Raw genomic sequence first — 6000 nt, 5'->3', positions numbered from 1 at the left:
CCAATAACCTGACACAGCCCTTTATAGACTGACATAATATAGGTCCATCGTAGCATTAATCTATCTATCGGGACACGCCTTCTCCACTGGGGATGACATCATGACACGACATTTGCCCCTACGACATTTGGTCTTGATATCTGAGAGGGCATAAAAATTTTGGTTCAGAGTATAATGTAAAGATTTTGTTTGTCTTCTTTACTCAGAGTAGCCTTTGAATGATTAAAACACTGTTTTAAACCAGGGCCCTGCACATACATCCATGCATGTATATAGTCATAGAACAATCATACGAAATACATATCAAATATATAAAAACATATGAAATCGACATTATAAAATTACAATAAAGTGAATGATACGAGCAATTGAAAATGAACCAGTATTGAATTCAGCAGAAATCAACAAAAAATCATAGGTATGCAAATTACATACAGGTTACGTACGTTTTAAAACCGTAAACTTATATTTAATTGAGTGAAAGTGCAAGAGCAATTTAAAAATCGAAATATTAAAAAAATATATAAAGAAAATACATAAGAATATAAGGAATAATGAAAAGAATAAAGATAAGTATTAAGGTGTATTTAGTTATGGAAAATAGGTTTTATGTTCGGCTTTAAGAACGAGCCATTGTCGCCGGAGCAAAAGCTACGGAACCTCACTGGAAATTGAGTCTGTTTGGGATAGACTAAGGTTGACCTCAAAACGGGTCAATCCGATGGGGTCAAATCACCAGACAAGAGGACCAAGTCAAAACATTGACTCGTGGAACTCCATCTGACCTCATACAGAGTGTAAACAGAGATTGGGAAAGAGTGACGTAGGAGCCCGTACAAGGTACGTTCACAGTTGGTGCAGAATATTTAAACATTTCACCGTCATGGTTGTCCGATTCTTTTTTTAATTGCTTTAAAAATAAATAACACAATGAACAGTAATCGTCATTGCCTAACAAGGGTCTTACGTTGAAACTATTATATTAATCAGGGAGGTTTCACCCGTTTTTGTGTTCTGAATATACTGACTTCTTTTGTGCTATTGTGCCGTAATCACAGTAGATATGTGAAATGATCTGCTCGCCATTGAAGTTGGGTAGCGCAATTCCATTTTCTACCCATTTTGAACAGAACAATTCAAAAGAGGTTCTGTCGTCACAAAGTAGAGCTGTGAACCGGCTCAGCACGATCCCCACCTCGTTTTCCGCTGAGGCATAACGTTGTTGTGTTTTGTATAATAGTAAATTGATTGGCGTGTAAATATAAACACAATACTCTCCAGTTTCCTCATTCGTTTTTCGTTAAGAAAGAATCTGACGTCAACATTTTGTCGAGTTTGAATAAAAACATGAATGATGAGGTCATCATCGAGAGCTGACGGCACGGAGGATGGAATATGTTAAAAACACCTGTTTTTACTCATAAACTTATCCACAATCACATTTAAAAAAATCATGATACAGAAGTGTAAGATTGAATATAAGAACCTATCAGTATATACTTGTTAATTCAAAGGCAATCTTCCAAATTTCATTGCATTTGAGTGTTTTGTCAGGAAACAAAGGGAGATTGAATTATGTTAGCCAAAAAGAGAAATGAATTGCCAGTTCATTTTAAGAAATGGCGTTTCACCGTTAGTAAACTTCCTGATCCAGTTTCCGAATCTTTATTATATTTTCATTATTATTTATACACATGTATTCTCTATTATTTACTTTGTGAATTTTGCATCTTTTTAAACGTCTTTATCTCCCTTGTTAAAGACTTGCGTAACTTTCGACAGTTGAGAATATATATGAGTCATGTCAGTCTTTATAATATTTTGCCTGCTATTGTTGTACGATTGTACATGTACATGTATATGCAAACAGTGTTCATAATTATGTATTTATTCTTTCCACTATTCAGGGCCTCCCTTTCATTGATTTTTGTAACTCTGCTGCTTTTTAAGTCATTCTTTGATTTTGTAACTGTTTTATCATTCGACTAAACAGACTAAACCGTTTGTAACTTTTGTGATTTGATATTGATTTCCTAATAAAACATATAATTGTATAAAAAAACATATCAGTATGCATCACAATATAGCTATTTGCATGGTTTTGCAAAAATATGAGCAGACAAATTTCCTCTCAAGACATGAAAGAGAGTGGACAGAATATTCTTGCTAGCCTATATATCATTCATTTCCAATAGCCACACATGGTATCATTATTCTAGCAAGGTCCTTCCCAAATAGTCCCATTATTGAACCAGTCATTAATAGTTCTTTATCCAGAATAACGAGAAATATGGACTCTTCCAGAAGTTCAAAATGATGGATCATCTGATTATGTTTGGTGACCGTGATATTATTGCATATTTCCCAGAATCGCACGTAGTCAAACCGATGAGCAATACCCGACTGTTGTCGTTCCAGAAACAAGTCTTCCCATGCTTCCCGCTTCAATTATAGTTCAAAATATCATTGGGCATTTCCTGTGTATACAAACATCAATTTATGTTAATTAGATGAAAATGACGCGAGGGTGGTACAAAGAATACAGAGAGTGTACCCATTTGCTTAGATTTTTTTCATTGATAAAAACATAACTGTGTTGTCTGTAGCATTTAATGATTTAATAATTTGATTTATATAGCAAACTGTTGAAATGTGTCCTTCTTATCTTGACATAGTTTCATATTTTCTTAATATTTGTGAAAGAATTTATGGCGATTTCCATGGTGATAAGATCATCATAACGTTTTTTTGCTGATGGTTATTTTTCCTTTGTTTACATAATTCATTTTAGGAGTGATTAACTTTTAGGGATAACACCCCCGTAAATTTAATTTCACGGACCTATTCTGGTTCTCCATAACTTAGGCGTAAGAGGGTTTGTTTCATGACTTCAAATAAATTTATAAAACATATCCCTCATTTTGGCGTCACAAAGTTTATAGCAAATATGTTTTCAATTTCAATTCAATTTATTTTTCATTCTTCAACATAATACAAATAATATACTCACTGATCGCATAAAAAAATATATGCATGCGTATATGGGCCACTGAAGTCCGCGAGTTCAACAGGAACATTAGATGGGATAATTGCGTCATAGGGTTTTTCTAGAAGAGTAAACAAAATGGCGCTATCATTTCCTAATAAAGTTTGGCATGCTTATCGATGAACATAATTATCATCAAGTCATCCACAAACATTTGAGACTGATATGTTGCTGGCTGTCGTATAGACAATCATCAAACAAGAAAACAAACCTAGTTTAGTTTGATATGAAATAATATTGAAGTGAAATATTATCCATTTCGTTTAATCAGAATTCATTTATTTTTAATTGATATGATTTTGAATTTGACGTCACACAAAGGAAAAAAAAACTTTATGAATTCGAATTGTAGCGATTAATAAAATTGGAAAAGTCATAGTGCCCACAGGTAGGCAATGATAGAAAAACAATGAATTATTCGATATTATTCTCATTGATTATAAATAAACAAAAAAAAACAAATTTCTTACTCTGAAATCTGTCATATAGCGAGAATTTTGTTTATGTGAGTATGATTATTGCTGAAAACAATCTTTATCCTTTCGTATTGTTCACATAAATGTATTCGATATTGAATAAAATTATTCAATGAATATATATTTCCGACAATCATTAAAAAGTACCATGAAAACTGATGTCATTATAATGATTATATTGTTATCATTATTATGTAGAAATCTTAAGATTTTATTAAACGTTGGCCGTAGTATATACTCCTGCTTTCTCGCAATATAGAAGGGGTCTTTTTTGTAATAGTTTTATTTGTACTTTACCTCACCAATCGAATGTATCTATATATCCCAGTAGTCATAAATTTCCTAAAAATAATCATTTGATTGGTATATTCACTTGAATTTTTAAGAGAGGGAATTACACAAATTGAATGAATTCATTCCAAGAACACTGATAAAAGTACTCCTAATATCCATTTCCCAGAAGTATAGTTTCTTTTTGGAACAATAATTATTCTCTGCAACAATAAAACTGAGCTGATAACGATGTAATGAACCAGAGGCCATATATCGTTGGTACTATTAATCATTCAACGTTCTCTGGATGTGAGAGAAGCTTCTCGAAAAATCTAATTTTGTCTTCTTCTCGGAAATGTTGTCCTTTCTTCCGAGAAACGGTCGGAATTCTTCTCGCACTTTCGTCATAGGTTTCGCATATACGTCATCGGGTCAAAAGAGAGAGAGAGAGAGAGAGGGGGGGGGGGCTAGACAGAGAGACACTTAGAGAGGGGTGTAGTGAGAAGAAAAATATACGTTGCTTCGCATTCCAGACTATAATCTTAATTTAAAGAGACATGTCAACATCAATGACGCCAGAAAATAATTTCAGTTGACCTACTTGGCAAGATTGAACTGCCTGAGGCTGGGGGAGATTAGTTTTGATATAAGAAGATGAAAATAATTTAAATAATAAAGAAGAAGCAAATCATTCAATCTATACATCTTGTTAATGGCAATTTTCTTTCGATCATTAAAAACAAAATACCAATAATTGAAAAAAAAACATTCTTCAGATTGAGCTTAGATACGGTCATGTGAAATGGTATGTTGGGAAAACCTTGTATTTTTGCACGATAACAAACTTTAGCAATACGTGCCTGTCGATATTCAACGAACCTCTAAATTGTGAGGATAATTTCACATTTACAATTATTCAAAAGGGCATTCTACACCATTTAATGCAACATGCTATTCAATATGTCATTAGTAAACATTCTATGCGGGGGCGCAGAACACTTTCGAAAGTGAGGGTTTGCATGACCATGCAAAACAAAAATCACAATCAAATGGTAATTTTTACGTTTTGTACACGTTTTTTTATTTTTTAAAGTGGAGGACTAAAGCCCCCCCCCCCCCCCAAGATCCCGCGGCCCCTGTTATCACGATTATATACTGGCTTCGAGCTTCATATATTTCCAGATAACGAGAAGCGATTCTTTATGTCAACATAATTTATCTATCGTATTTACACACGCTTTTTAATCGAAGGAGGTTAATTTTAAGAGTCATCCGTTTATGATTTTTTTTTTGTCTATGTACAGTTCAGCAAAAAAAAACCTTTCGAGAAATGATTATCTTGGGACCAGGGGCGGATCCAGGATTCTCCAAAAGGTGGGGGCACATTTATCTTTCGTATTTACACATGCTTTTTAATCTTAAGAGGTTAATTTCAAGAGTCATCCGTTTATGATTTTTTTTTTGTCTATGTACAGTTCAGCAAAAAAAAACTTTCGAGAAATGATTATCTTGGGACCAGGGGCGGATCTCCAAAAGGTGGGGGCACATTTTCCGATGAAAATTTGACGAGCAAAAAAGAAAGAAAAAAAGTCCTCGCTTTCAATGGGGGGGGGGGGCACGTTCGGGTAAAAATGACATATTTACATCTAAAAAAAATTATTATGACTCTCAAGGGGGGTTGGACGTGCTTGGAACCGTCGACCGAGTTGTCCATATCATGAAAATGATCGTCGGCTCGGTTGCAGAAAATGACAAGAAACAGATTATGCTTATGTAAAAAAAATCATTTAACAAAATACTATCGACAAATTTGGCTCATGACATCATCAACAAACGTATTTGCATGTTTATGCATATCACTGTTTAGCAGAATGTTACAAAAACCTTAATTACTTGGGGTTATCTTTTATAATGTTATAGCCATGCATTTGTTAATTCCTCTGGCAAGATCATCACGATAAACACAATCCTGAAACAATGCTAATATTAATTGGCGGCCAATGCATGATGGTCTCCATGGGACCTTGGCTTGTCCTCTTCAAAGTAAAATATAAACAAAATATGTTGAATCATGGAGCTAAAAAAATGCTTAAACAATGATATAAGATGTAAGTGGTTTTTTTTCCTCCATGGTTTTAGTAATCTTAATCGCAACTTTATTGATAAGGATATTCAGAAGCAATAATTGTGACCATTTTGAATGAA

The sequence above is a fragment of the Lytechinus pictus genome, chromosome 10 (assembly GCF_037042905.1).
Source record: "Lytechinus pictus isolate F3 Inbred chromosome 10, Lp3.0, whole genome shotgun sequence".
Lineage (NCBI taxonomy): Eukaryota > Metazoa > Echinodermata > Echinoidea > Temnopleuroida > Toxopneustidae > Lytechinus > Lytechinus pictus.
This window is presented reverse-complemented; position numbering follows the sequence as displayed.